Genomic DNA, 15,492 nt, shown 5'->3' on the forward strand with positions numbered 1-15,492 from the left:
GGCAGAACATTCCAGGAAGAGGGATCAACAAAGGCCCTAAAGTAGGAACTTCCCTGTGTATCAAAGAAGAGCAAAGCCAGTGTGGCCTGAGCAGAATGAGGACTGGAGAAAAATACAGAGATGAGGCCAAGAGGGTCTGGGGGGATGACCTTATCCAGGAACTTGTGAGATCATGGAGAGACTTTGGCTTTTGCTCTAGGAAGTGTGAAGATTTTGAGCACAGGTGTGACATGGTCTGACTTTCCATTTGCAAGAATCACTCTGGTTGTTAAGAACAGACAGAACAGAGGGTAGAAGCTGGAGATCACCTAGGAAACTCCTGCAGTATTCCAGCCAAGGGGTGAGTGGCTCAGACCCTCGGCTGGCTGTGGAGGTGGGAAGAAATGGTCAGCTGTGCATGTCTGAAGGAAAGCCAGTATTTACTGTGGAATGTGTGGGTATCTTCCTGTTGGCCCCGCTGGATTCAGTCTCTGGCTCTCCCCATCATGCTCTGTGCCCTGGCAAGCCGACCTGTATAAATGGCTTCGAGTCTCCTGGCCTCTGTTTCCCACTGGATTTGGCTGAAAGGAGTACTAGCAGGACATCTGAGGGAAAGAGGAGCATGACACTAGGACACATTTCCTCAACCCCTCCTTGCTGATTTGGCTGCACCTTCTGCCAGTGGCCACAGCTCTGAGTGGACAGCCCATAGCAGAAAGTTGCTCGTCTGGATTAGAGAACGTTCCTCATTTTATCCCCCAGACCTAGGTGATAACAGCTCACTGCTCTTGCCAGCCTCAGTCCCTTGCACTGGGACTCCTTGGTTTTCCAACACCGCTCCCCTATAAATTTGTGGATAGTCCCTTTCTTACATTCTCCTCAAATTACGCTATTTGAGCGTACCACCTGTTTCCTGCAGTTTGGGTCATGAATGTAAGTGGAGTTAGCTGCAAGACCCAAGGTTCACCAGGTTCTTCCTTCCTGTACAACTCTGTGACCCAGCCTGGCCAAGGTGACTTTGGGGTCTTGATTCCCCTTGGAAGTAACTAAACTGCACAGAGTGGGAACCTGCTTCTCCCTCTGCCACCTCCACCTCTACCCCGTGCTCTCTTGTGTTCTCTCGTGCTCTCTTAAACAAGAGAGCCGTAAGTAAAATCTTAACATCTTAAAAGAAAAAAAAGTGGAAGGTATCAGTAAACATGATTACATTCTCCCACCCCCAGAGGGCTGGTATGGAAAGAGCACTAGACAAGGAGTCAAGAGGCTCACTGGTCTGCTTTCTGTGGATTTACCTCCCTGAGCCACCGCTAGCAGGTCGCTCGACTACTCAGAGCCTCAGGCTGGCAATGATGAAACCAAACCCAGAGGATGAGGGGTCAGCACCAAATAACAATGCCTGTCTCCACAGCATGGGACCTGGGGTGCGTGCTGGGAGGCAGAAGGCCGCAGTTTGTCTTCTGACCCCATGGTTCATGAGCGGCATGACCTGGAGGAAACTTCTGAGCCTCAGCTGCCTCACCCCTGACATGGAAATCTCATTGACGTCGACCCCAGAGCAGCAGTGTGGGACTGAGATGACATGTGCCCGGCCAGTAAAATAGTAAGTGTTCCATAGCTAACAAACTTGCAATTAGTTCCTTCCCCCCCTTCTATGAAATGAGCGGCTTGGACTTCCTAATATACAAGCTAACTTTCTTTTACTGATGCTAAGTATAAACTTTAATCTTAATTTGAGTAGGTGGTTTTTCAAGATTATACAAAAATGTATCCGTGATGTAGCAAACATTCACATACCCATGACCAGCTTAAAAAATAAACCTTATCAGAGTAGTTTATATGTATAAAAAATGATTTGGCATTTTAAAAGATTTTATTTATTTATTTATTGAGGAGAAAGTGGGGGGAGGGGCAGAGAGAGAGAGAATCTGCAGCAGGCTCCCTGCTGAGTGCAGAGCCAGACCCAGGGCTCGATCCCACAACCCTGAGATCATGACCTGAGCCAAAATCAAGAGTCAGGTGCTCAACTGACTGTGCCACTCTGACGCCCCAATTTTCAAGGTTTGAAAATTTCATGTAACTGCTATCATGGTGATGACTTCATCTGCAACTTGTTTTGGTGTTTTCTCCCAACGATGTGTTTGTGAGACTTGTCTGTTTCAACATGTGTAGACCTTGTTTATTGGTTTCCACTGCTGTATGGTGTCACATCGTGTAAATCTGCCACGATTTATTATTCATCCATTCTCTCATGGGTGGACAGTTCCAGTGTCTTCCAACCTGGGGGACCACAGAAAAGTGTTGCTCTGGACATCCTAGTAATGGCCTCCTTGTGCCCACAGCCAGGTTTCCAAGTCTGAGGGAGTATCTTTCCAGGCCTGCCACATGCTGGTGTGAGCCCAGTGGAGAAGGGGGCTGGGGAGGGAGGCTGGACTGGGGGTAGGGGTGGGAAGGAGGCATGGGGGAGCTGAATCTTATTTAACAGGTTTTGAAGGCTTTGTAAGTAACAGCTCTTAAAACACAATATTTTGAAGATTTAAGTGTAAATGAATCAGAGCCATATGGATTCCATTTGCCTTAAATTACACAGGACTTAAAGCGGGGCTCAGTGCTCTGGGGCAAAGGTGCAGGCCTTTCATGGGTTGTCTCCCTTGCTTGCTAAGGGCCTGGACTTATGCGGAGGCTCTGGCTGCAGAGGACGGCAAACGCTAACTACCCAGGGCCCTGGGATGCCCTGGTCCTACTTCTTCCTCTGCTCCTGCTTTGCATGTGGCCTTGGGCCAGATGCCCTGCTTTTCTAGATGTTAGTTTCCTTATTTGTAAAATGAAATGTCTAAGAGGTGGCACAGCATAGTAATTAAGAGGCTGGCTTTGAAACCATCCTTAAACAGCTTTCTGGCTCTGGGACCTGAGGCAAATTACAACTAAGCCTTTTTGGGCCTCAGCTTCCTCATCTGCAAAATGGGAATAGTAATAGTAGCCACTTCATAGGTGGTTGTGAAAAATAAATTGGCTAGTAGTACACCCAGAGGGTGCCTCGCTCCTAGTAAGTACTTAGTTAGTACCACTTTTGTTTTGTCTTTATGGTCCTTACCAAAGACGGGTCCAACTCTGCTTTTCCCTGGTGCTCCCAGGCAGAGATGATGGAAGTGAGTTTGAGAGATGAGACATGGTTACATGGTGTCCAACCGCTTCCTATTCTTTTAACAATGACAGTTCTCTTATGTGGCTATTAATTCATATAATTTTTTAAAGAGAGAGGGAGGGGAGCACAGGGAGAAGGAGAGAGAAAATCCTGAGCAGGCTCCATGCTCAGTGTGGAGTCCCACGTGGGGCCCCATGAGATCATGACCTCGGCTGAAATCAAGAGTCAGATACTTAACTGACTGAGCCACCCAGACACCCCAAATTCATCATTTTAAATGTGAGTACATACACATAGGCTTATGAAATGGATCATGCTGAGTTACAATCTGCTCTTTTTTTGGAAGATTTTTTTAATTTATTTGAGAGAGAGAGAGAACATGAGCTGGGGGGAGGGGCAGAGAGAGAAGGAGAAGCAGACCCCCGCCGAGCAGGGAGCCTGATATGGGGCTTGATTCCAGGACCCTGAGATCATGACATGGGCTGAAGGCAGACACTGAACCAACTGAACCACCCAGGTGCCCTACAATCCGCTTTTTTAGCTTTCACTATACTACATCTATATTTCCACGGCAGGATGTCCATGTATGACATTTTTCTCTATGTGAATTGGAGCACAGTAAATCAACATGTACCAAGCACTTACCATGTGCCAGCTTCTGTGTTAGATATTTTCCACACATGTCCTCATTTAATTCTGAAAACAAGAAAATGGATTTGGTATCAGGATTACCTCCATTCTCTAGCCGAGGAAGCTGAGGCTTGGAGAGGCCAAATGACTTGCCGAAAACATCGCACAGGTCCAGACCTGCTGACTCCTGAGCATGAGAGCTGACCTACTCCCGGGCACTGCCTGCGGACTCAAAATACATCACAACATGACTTCTGGCCCCTACTCTTGGATGCTCAGATTTTTTTCCTGGCTTTTCACTCTTATCAGTAGTACATGATGTATATTCTTGTATAAAGATCTTTGCCAGCATTGTGCTCCCTTTTGGGGAATCAGTTCCTTGAAGTGGATGGTCCAGTGTCTGGGGCTTTCGTTATGGAGCAAGAGAAACAGGACTCAGCCCCATTGGAGGCTGGGCTGGAGGGAGAGGCAGGAAGCCCTCTAGCAGACAGGCCCTGCTGGAAAGCCAGGGTAGCTGACTAATCCACAGACTATGTGCGCTGCTTGAGTTTATCTGAGCACTGGTTTCCCGTGCTCCTCGTGCTTACCCTAGAGCTCTCAGGAATTCAGTTTATTTCCATCCTGGTTTTGCTGACTTTGCTGAAGTCCCTGCCCACTGGGTCAGCTGCAAGATACCGTCACACACACACACACACACACACACACACACACACAGCCCTTTAGGAATCAGGCGTGAGCAAGACACTTGTTGGGAAGAGGCCAAAGATCCTATGGCAAGTGGCAACCCTGACTTACACGGAAGATCAATTCCCTGGAGAAAAAGCTGTTTGCCAGATTTACATAAATCATTTCTTCCCTGAACCGTGCTGGGTTCCTTTAATATTTTTGCAACAGCTATACTGGTTTTGAAAAAAAAAAAAAAAAGGCATCTTCATAGTTTTTTAACAATTCCTCAAATATATACAAACAAAAATTAAAGATATAAAAACCTTTTCAAATTCTTGTTTCAGACTGATGGTCTATAAAACAGCTTTTCAAGGGCTGGGCATCTTGTTAAAATACAGATTCTGATTCGGGTGCCTTGGGCGGAGCCTGAGAGTCTGCATTTCTGTCCGGCTCCCGGGTAAGACCCGTGCTGCCCGTCCCCCACCAGAGCTGCAAGCAGGATGGAGCACAGGGTATATTTGGTAAAGCAGAATCTTCTGCCGTGGACCTGCCCCTCTCTGGTTCCTGCTCAAGACGTTCTAATGTCAGAGCTGCCAGGGATCCTAGAAACCGTTTGGTCAGAGCTTCTGCAGACACAGGGGAAAACTGAGTCCCTCCCAGGGCCAGGGAGCCGGAGCCAGAGCATGGCTGAGGACTCCAGGTTCCTTTGGTTGCCACAGAAGCCAAAGCTTCATCAGTCTGAACTGTGGGACCAGGGAGGGCTCTGCGAATGGCTGAGGGAAGCTGTGGCTCCTGTAAGGGAAAGGCCACCAGGCAGAGTGCAGAGCCCATGCCAGGCACCATGTGGATGCTCTACATGCTTACACTCTCAGAAAACCCCCCTCGGCCCTACACGGTAGCACTGGCCATCCCGTTTCACACAGGAAAACTGAAGCCCGGAGCACACAGCTGAAGAGAGAATACTTTTGCATCAAGCGAGTCCACCTTTTGTAGTGCCCTGGGTGATTTCCCTCTTTCTTCCATCTCCAAGGCTCACTGTGTCCTCCCAGCACTCTGCTCCCTTTCAGCTCTGAGCCAAGTGGTGTCAGTCAGGATGGGCTTCCAGGAAGAGGCACCTGGACAAGGTTTGACATTGTGGGAGGCCCAAGCCTATGACCTCTCTACTTAAGTTCTTTGTGTCCCAGGGAATCCGGTCCACAGTCCTCCCAGGGGCCTGGGAGTCCATCAGCAAGCAGCCTGGAGCCGGGGCCTGCTCCTTCCCAAAAAGATGACCCACCACCCTGTTTGTCTAATGTGACCACTTTGGAAAAATTGTTTGTTCTCATCCTGCTAAAAACAGCTTCAAAGTGACTCCTGTCTAGACTGTGCCAGGGTTGATTATCAGATCCTCAACCTGATCCAAACCACAGGGGGCATAGTCATTTGCTTTAATGCAATTAAAGCAAAATATAATAATGTATCCAGTCCAGGGACAAGAACAAGGCTCCCTGGAACATGGGAGGAGAAACCAGCTCTGGATAATTTCTTCTCAGCTCCAAAGTAGCAAGTTTAGACTTTCCTGCCTCCGTCTCCAAGGTAGCCTAGGGCTCTGGACAAGGGAGCTTTTCCTGCTGAGCGCCACCAAGTGAGGGTGGACTGGGAAGAGTGGGGCTTGGAGGAAGCAGGCTGGGGGTGGGATGTGGAGAGGATACCACAGAGCATAGTCCCGGAAGAGGGACGCCAGAGAAGAAGGAAGGAAAAGATGAGAAAAAGGATCACAGAGAGAAGAGGAAAGAGATTCAGCCAGCTCAGTAATTCCCAGACTCTGACAAACCCCCCGTCCCAGGGAGGCCAGGGTGCGCCTGCCAGGTCTTCCCAGAGGACAGACGTGAGTGAGGTTAATTGAGCTTCCCCAGGAAGGCACCCAGAAAATGAATTTTCGGTGCTCAGAGAGCCACAGGAAACAGAAAGAGCAATCCTAAGGCCTTGACCTGGTGGCCAGACACGGCCTTGCTGGCTGCCATGTTCCGTCCAACATCCCAGGTTCTAGGGAAGAACAGGTTGGATTGCTCACATCATTCCCCCGGTCTGCCCAGGACGTCGTTGGGGAATCGTGGGCACTTAGCCCATACACAGGGTCTGTGAGGAGCTCCGCACTCTGCCCACAGGGCTGCCCTCAGTCCCCACAGCCTGCACGCCTGAAACGGGAATTTATTTCCTCACAGTCCTGGGGCTGGAAAGTCCAGAACCAGGGTGTTGGCAGTGTTGGCTCCTTTGGAGGGCTGCGAGGGAAGATTGTGGTCCAGGCATCTCTTGTATGTGACCGTCTTTCCCTGGTCTCTTCATATCGCGTTCCCTCCATGCATGTCTCTGTCCAAATCTTCCCCTGGAGCAAGGACACCAGTTTTACAGGATGCTGTCATTTTCACATGATTACCCCTGTAAGGACACTGTCTCCAGATGTGGCCATCTTCTGAGATACCGGGGGTTAGGATTTCAGCGTATGCATTTGGGGGAGCGGGTGCACAGTTCTCCCACAACCATGTCCACGGGGAGCTCCCCCTGCAGCACTGGCAGGGATAGGGGTGGGGGACAAGATCTGCTGAAGCCCAGCTCACCCTAGCTCCACGACACTGGGAAACCTATCAACCTTCCCGGGCCACCTCCCCTTGCTCATCTGCGGTCATACTGCCCCCATGGTGGGGAGCAGAAGTGTGCTAACTCCCCGTGCCTTTCCTTTTCTGTTGATGTGAATTTTGCAGCAACAAAGCATCCTTGGAAACCCTGTGTGCCCTGCCTGGCCAAACTGAGGTTCCCTGAGAACAGAGAAGGGCTTTCACCCTAGAAAGTTTAGGTCTTAATATGTTTCTTACTCCTTCCTCCTGCTGCTGTTGTTGCCTGTTTTTTTGTTTTGTTTTGTTTTCTTTTCTTTTTAAATGGAGATCACAGGTAGGCAGAGAGGCAGGCAGAGAGAGAGAGAGAGGAGGAAGCAGGCTCCCTGCTGAGCAGAGAGCCCCATGCGGGGCTTGATCCCAGAACCCTGGGATCATGACCTGAGCCAAAGGCAGAGGCTTTAACCCACTGAGCCACCCAGGCGCCCCTGTTGTTGCCTGTTTTGATTCCCAGGACTATCACTATTTTGTTTGTTACTGGCTAGCACTTATTGAAGACTGAACTGTGCAGATCTATGCCGAGAGTTTTAGAATCTTTTTCTCATTTTATCCTCATGATAACCCAAGATAGGATAGGATAACCCAGGACAGGAACTGTTGCTATCCCCATTTTGTTCATGAATACACTGAGGTTTTAAGAGTCTGCGTAAGGCCCAGAGGACAGAGCTAGGAACCTACCAGAGAGCATCTCAGAAGGGCAGATCTCAGCTCTGCAGATGTGGGCCCCTAGAGTCTGGGAGAGAAAGGGATTTGAGAAGTGGTCGAGTCCAGTGGCTGTCCTGGGCCCTGTGCAGAGACCCCCTCTTGCATACCTTGAGTCCTCAGCTGAGGAGAAGTGGCGGGGCGGGGGGGTTCTTGCAAACCCCACCCCCAGGCCTACATGCTATGTCCCCTGCCAGCAACTGCCCAGCACAGAGCATCTCAACACATGCATCACAGATGAGCAATTGTATCTATCAACTGCAGCCATAAAAACAGCCACTTGTGTTGCCCTGTAGCCATCTGCTAGGCTTGGGGCTTAGCTTTGGACCTACAAACCACAAAATCTCTGGGCCTGAGCCCAGTGCCTGGCACGTAGTAGGTGCTCAATGACTATCTGTGGGATGAATGGCCCTTTGACCCCTAATGGGAGCGAGTCTGCACATAAATTTCAGCTCCAGGCACTTTGAAGCTTCCCCAGGGGACAGCTGCCTTTCTTGTTATCGAGGACCCCCCAGGCCCCACCCCTCCCCTACCCCTCCTGGCCCCCCGGGCCCATCCAGGCCAGGGACCTGGGGCCGCCAGAGCCAGGAGATAAGGGTGATGGATGGCCAGTCGCCTGGCTCCACTGAAGCCTGGGGTTTCCTGGGAGCAGGAGACAGTCTAGTGATTCCAAAGCCCCGTGGAATTTGAATGGAGAGAGCTCGAGGAGGGGGTGGGGGCAGTGTCCCAAGTGTCCCTATCTCTTTGGGAGATGTGGACCCAACAGTAGGTTTCGGCACTCCCCCGGCTGCCTTGATCTCCTTCCATGTCGACAAGGCTCCCTTTCAGCAAGTGCTGGACACTGGGACTCGGGAAATCGTCATTGGAGCTTCCAGGGGGAGGCTGGGGGATGGCGTCCCCAGCTCTCCCACTCTGTCCCCTCCCCTGGGACATTGGGCCCAGAATCTGGAGGTAAGGCAGGCTTGCTTCCCCCTTCGTGATCTGGGCTCTACCATTAACTGAGTTCTTGGCAAAACAAGAAATCACTTAACATTTTGTATACCTAAAGCTTACACAGTGTTATATGTCAAATATATCCAGTTAATTTAAAAGAGAAGGAAATCACAGTGCCTGGCCCTATGTTCCCTCATTGGTGAAAGAAGTCTCAGGGGAGGTGCTCCCTTCCAGCCAGGCTGAGATGGGGATTCTAAGTAACTGAGAAAGGGCGAGCTGGGGCCGAACATGCTAGATTCCGGCTGAGGCGAGCTTGTCCTTGGATCCAGACAGTAACATTCATTGGTTTGTGTAATTTAAAATCTCTGATCCCCAAACCAAGATGCTTCATCGCTTTAGGTAGATTCTAGAGTCTGAGCATGTTATATTTTGAAGGACTCTGAGAAATTGAAACTTGTACATTTCTTTTTGTCTTTTCTTTCTCTTTGGACTTAAGTTTATTTTAAACTTAAAAAAATATATATATATACATATATATGTGTATATATGTGTATATATGTATATATATATATGTATGTATGTATTGTTTAACCACAAATAATACTTGAATATATCTTCCTTGGTCAAAAAAAAAAAAAAATACAGGAGCACCTGGGTGGCTCAGTGGGTTGGGCCTCTGCCTTCGGCTCAGGTCATGATCTCAGGGTCCTGGGATCAAGCCGGCATCGGGCTTTCTGCTCAGCGGAGAGCCTGCTTCCCCCTCTCCCTCTGCCTGCCTCTCTGCCTACTCGTGATCTCTGTCTGTCAAATAAATAAATAAAATCTTCTTTAAAAATACAGATAAAGTACCCTCAGTGCAGGCTACCCTCATTTCTCTTTCCAGAAACAACACCATCGTTTGGGGATATACCCCCCCCCAACTCTTCCTCAGCACCTTTTCATCTACAGTCTCATCCACAGACAGGCCAATGTAAGGGAGGGGGTTATATGAAAGGAATCAGCCCTCTCTGGTCTTGATCCCTTCTTCCACCACTCAGCCCTATGGCCTGAGGAGACCCATCCACACTGGGATGCAGGGATCTCTCTCATGTCCCCTAACTGGGATGCAGGTCATGGCCAGGTGGCTCTGCCTTCCAAGTAAGCTCCAAGAGGGTGGAGACTTGGTCAATTTTGTTCACAGATGATTCCCCATGTCTAGAGCAGTGCCCTGAAGTCATAATAACTATTCCATGAATGAGTAAAGAGATGACAAATGAGTGATCCCAGGCAGGTAACACATCCCATACGGGTGGACATGTCCATTTGCTTCCAAATTTTCACCAGCACAAACTACTGCAGTGATATCCTTGAATGTTCTCCCTGTGTCCACTTTTTTAAAAAGATTTTATTTATTTATTTGAGAGAGCAAGAGAGGAGAGAGAGAGAGCACAAGCAGGGAGGAGAGGGAGACACAGATTCCCAGCTGAGCAGGGAGCCCGATATGGGACTCGATCCCAGGATCCCAGGATCATGACCTGAGCTGAAGGCAGAGGCCAAACCCAATGAGCCACCCAGGTGCCCCATTGAGGAATGGTAACTAGCGAGGGCTCCCTAACGCCCCAAAGAGCACAGTTTGAAATCCTCTGGTTAGGCCAAACACTTCATAGATGAGAACCCAGGGAACCCAGAGAGGACAAACAAGTCACCCCAAATTCACCTAACACATTAGGGATTGATTTGAATTTCTCTTCCTTCATTTGACTTTCTCAGTACTTACACTTTCTCGGACCCCCAACTCCAGCTTGTGTACCTCGGGAGAGTGACTTTAAGGGCAGAAGGTCTGATTCACTCAGCATAGAAAAGGAACTCCCCTCCAAAATCAGGAGGTTCTTGTCCTGAGGCTTTTGTCCCACTGTTGAGCCCTGGAACGATCTGGGCAAATCGCATGTCCTCCCTGAGACTCAGTTTCTCTAATCTGTAAAGTGACCAGAGATTCTTGCTTAACTCTTAAAGTCAAGATAACAAGAAAGAATTTGCAAAACAGAAAAGAGGCATAGGAATCTGAGAATCAGTTTGAAAGTAGAATTTTTTTTAAAACAGATCTTAGGTTAAAAGATAATGTTTCTACTTTTATAAGGAGGAAAAAGAAAAATAAATACATATTAAAAATATATATATATATAGAGAGAGAGAGAGAGAAAATAAATTTGTACTAATACTAAAGAAGTGATAGCAGTTACCCAGCAAACGTAAATTGTCAGTGCTTTCCTGGGAGTTCAGAATTGCAGAGGAGAAAGTGGAAGCTATTAACATTTTCTTTCTACACCCAATTTTTGATTTTGTAAGAGCTTACCAAAACAAAAGATGTATTTACCTATTAAATATGCAACTTCAAAAAAATCAAAAGTGAAAAGATAACTATTACTGTAGGAAAAAAATCAAGGCAAAGGCCATAAATAACTCATTAGCAAAGAAAAAAATTCATTTACAAAGAAAAAATACAAATAGCTAAACAAGAAAAAAGGTTCACTCTTATAGTGATCAAATAGATACAAATTAAAAGAACAATGAAATTCCTTTTTGTGTGTGTGCCTATCAAATTGTAAAAAGTGGTAAGAAATAAAGACCAAAAGGTTTGCTTTCTTGCCCTAGAGAGGGTAATCATAATGAGGATTAGCAGGAAAGAGAGGGGGACACCCACACCCCTAATGGTGATGACAAGTCCGTCCTGTCCTGCTCCCCAGTGCTCTGATAGAGTCATCTCGAGGACAAGCAGAGATGACAGGCCAGAGTCCCTGCTTTCTTTGGCTTCCACCTCCTCCCCATCATGGAGACCCACTGTGGCGTCCGCTGGCCCTCCACTGCCCACCAGGGACACTCTATCCTCATCAGACCTAAATCCCCCTTCTTCTGATAAGAGTCCTGGATCCCATGACAAGACCAGAAAAGATTGGAAAGGTGCCTGGTGCACGCAGACTGTTCCTTACTCCCTAAAGAATTGCTGGGTTCAGAAGAGAATGCCCGTTTGTGGGATTAAAGGTCATCTCTGTTAAGCCTCTGCCTCTAAGCACCTCTGCACCAAAGGCTTTATTTGGGTGGGCTTTTGTGGGAATACAATGCCATACTAGGAAAAACCATTAGCAATCATCTGGTGCAATGGCCCCATTTTATATAAGGGGAAGTGGAGGCACAGGAGGGCTTATGAGAAATTCAAATCATCCAAATGATTAGACAGAGCAACGTCTAGAACCAAGGTCTCTTGACTCCCATCCAGCTTCACCCTTGCCATGTCTTTTTTTCTGGACTGGATCTGTTCTTTGATCTCTGTATATTAAAATCAATTATCTGCCTGGCTATGGCTAAAAATCTCACTTGTTCAGTCACAGAAGACATTATACATTCAAACATAGATTATATATTTAAAAGGAGAAAAAATACAGTTCTGATACAGGTATAATAAATAGCATTAATAATAAACTAAATATCAACAAGTAGTGAAATAAAATCATTCTAAAGAATAAAATGTTAAATAAAACAATAAAAAAAAATCCCCTAATTATATAACAATATACAGATGCAAAGCACAAGGAGTTGTTCATCTGCTCAGCACAATGCCCTTGTCTTTGTTTTATTCAACACCCCCTCGACCAAAGATCTGGTCCCGGAGAGAAGGAAGAGGGGTAGAAGCAGCCCCAGGCAGTAATTCAATCTCTATCCAGAATTCATGTTAGAGTACTAACTTACCAGCCTAAGAATGAGTCCTGGTGTGAAGTACTTTCTCTTTTTAAATTCTCAGGTAAAGACTTAAGAAATGGTGATTAAGAGAAGAACTAGGCAAACTTCTGTGGTAAATAGCCATATAGTAATGGCTCAGGTTTTCGAAGACATATCGTTGGTTTGCAACGGCTTTGCCCTTATAACCTCAAAAGCAGCCACAGGCAACATACGTAAGTGAGTGGGACTGTGTTCTAATAAAACTTTATTTATAAAAACAGGCAGGGTGAGGGGCATTTGGCCCATGGGCTGCATTTTGCCATCCCCTAGTAAGAGCATGGACTTGGGAGTTGGACTTGAATTGGAATCCTGACTCTGCCGCATCTTTATTTGTGAGAGCTTGAATAATAGGCATAATTATTTGAGCCTCATTTGTAACATGAGACTAATAATTGCCCCGGTCATAGAACACCTGGTCAGTGGGACCCCACTGAAGGCATGTTGTGGGTGCTGAGTAAGGGGCTCAGTAAGCGGGATTCCAGCCCACTGTGCTGGAAGAAGCCAGGCTTCCCATTCTGAAGCCACAGCCCCAACCAGCCATTTAACTTTAGACTGTGGCTGTCACTTAACAACAGCTCCAAAACTCTGTTTCCTCCCCTGTAAAGTGGGAAATGAAACTCATTGATCACCAGGACTTTTATCTACATCATCTTACCTCACTCTCAGAACAGCCTCTGTCATTGTTACTGTCCTGTCCCCATTTTACAAAAGAAGAAACTGAGTCGCAGAGAGTAAAGGGCCACTTTTAGGTAGTAAGTGGTAGAAATCAGATATTTAAGGTCATGATATTTCCTTCCATGAAACCACGTTGCCTCCTCAGAAAACGAGAAGAGGGCTTCAGAAAGCATTCCAATCCACACAACTCTGAACCCCTGTGTCACCCACCTGGGACCTGAAACTCCTCCCGATGTCCCCAGCTGGCCGCTGTTTCCACACCCTCAGAACAGGGGAACTCAGCTCCCCCCGAACCACCCATTTCCTCCTTGGTCAGCACTGACTGTGCTGAGGTCTCTGATTGAATGGACCTCAACCCCTGTCACTTTGGCCAACAGACAGGATATTCTCATTGAGGAGCCTTTATCCCCCTTTCTCTCCTGGACACTCAGCCAAGCCCTTCCTGACAGCTTCTATATCCCCTTACTTCCCAGCCCTGTTCCTATAGTCCAGGGGGCATGGCATGGAGGCCCCTGGCCCTCCTGCTGTCCCACCGTGGGACTGCTTGCTATGTCTATACCCTTGGAAGACTGTGGCGCCCAGAGTAGCGTTCCTGCCCAGCGGGCTGAGATGTCACGAAGGTGAGTCAGCTCATTCCTGTGATAGCATCTACACAGCCAGCCCGGGAGGCCAGTGCTTCATGCATGGGAGGGATGGGTTTGGGACACAGAGGAGCCTCTTCTGTCCTTGCTGAGCCTTCCCCTGGAGCAGGGAGTAGGGGTAGGAGAAGAAAGATCCCCCTTTCCGGTAACAACTTTTGAGAAAGGGGGTATCAGTCTGACTCTTACAGAAATTGGGCCTTTAGGAACCCTCACGAATAGCCTGGGCCAGAAGAACTGGCTCGGAAGGGGGCAAGGCCATAGTGGAAACGAGCTTTGTGATTTCTGGGGCTGAGAGGATGAGGAAGCCCTCATGGTGCCAGTGTGATCGATCGTTCAGAAGACATCCATCCTTCTGACTGCCGGACAGGGCTGCTGAGCTGGATGGAGCCAGAATGCCTGGATTCGATTCTCAATCCTGTTGAAAAACTCCTGGGACATTAGACTGATCATGTTTCCTCTCTGGGCCCTGGTTTCCCATGTGTGGTTGACTGCTTGGGGCTCCTTCAGCCTCTCCAAGAGTTGGCATGGAGAGTGGTGGGAGGTGAGAGCCCTCTGTGGGAATCCAGCTCTGTGTCTTCTGGCTGTTTGACTGTAGACAAGTTACTTCACCCCTGCACCTTGGTTTTCTCATCTATAAAATGGGATAATGACAAAGTGCTCCACGTGCCTGGCCCTACTCAGTGCCCCATAAATGGTGGTGGTTGTGGTGGTCATCTAGGCCTCATCCCTCTCCATATCCTGAGATTCTACTAGGGGATATGGGAGAAATGGGGTGCCGGAAGGGGGTAGGGCTGTTAGCAAGATGCTGAATGACCTCCAAATCCCATGTCAAGGGACGCTGGGACTTTGGTCACCCCCCCGTACCTACCCATGTCCTGTGTTCGTCCTTCCAGGCCTCTGGCTTCCCTGCTCCCTCCCAGGTCCAGAATGTCTTTTCTACTCCCATTCAGTCCTGCTCACCCTCCAGGGCTCTGCTTGACTGCTGTCTTCTTCCAGGATCTTCCACGGCCTCTTCCTCCTCTGACACCTTCCAGCTTCTCGTTGTAAAACCCGTGCTTGGCAACCTTCCATTTGGTGTTATCTGATGGGTGAGACAGAGCTTCGGGAAGGGCTAACTATCCATGAGACACCATACGTGGCGCCCATGATACATTCAGGGGCCCACAGAAATGTCCCTCTTTCTTTTAAAATCAAGATGAAAAAACAAACCAAAAAATGAATATAAAACAATGAATCCAAACTGAGTTATGTTCATCTTGATACCTATGTGGTGGTCTTTTAAAATAATTTTTGATGGACCTTCTGCCATGAAAGGTGCAGGGAGGCTGAAGTGCCCAAGGCCCATGAAAGCTGGAATGTGGCCCCGGGTGCAAACTGCCTGGGCCTCGCTGCGCACCTGGGTCCGGTACAGGTCTCTGTCTGGCCTGGCTAGCCCGTGAGTTCTGGGAGTGGGGGATGGGGTCATCGCTGCTCACTACCCCGTCCTTGCAGCCTAGTACATGGTAGGTGCTTGAGAAAAGATGTGCCGCAGAGGGCTGGCTATCAGAATGTGTGTGTGTGTGTGTGTGTGTGTGTGTGTGCGCACGTGCCTCTAACTCTCAAACAAGGGTCTTCCCTCTCTACCTTTGTTTCTGTCTGCAAAAGGCACCTGAGTGGAATCAACCCCTGGTGCTTAGAATCCCAGATTTGTAGGAAGTCGGAGTCTAAAGGGAGAACTGAT

General features: G+C 48.3%; 1 pseudogene; it reads left to right on the forward strand.

Annotated features, from left to right (window-relative positions):
- Positions 1-1,305: 1,305 nt before the first annotated feature.
- On the forward strand, positions 1,306-14,999 carry LOC116864051 (annotated as a pseudogene).
- Positions 15,000-15,492: the final 493 nt, after the last annotated feature.

Source organism: Lontra canadensis, unplaced genomic scaffold (assembly GCF_010015895.1).
Source record: "Lontra canadensis isolate GAN:19392208 unplaced genomic scaffold, GSC_riverotter_1.0 scaffold5, whole genome shotgun sequence".
In the NCBI taxonomy this organism is placed as follows: domain Eukaryota; kingdom Metazoa; phylum Chordata; class Mammalia; order Carnivora; family Mustelidae; genus Lontra; species Lontra canadensis.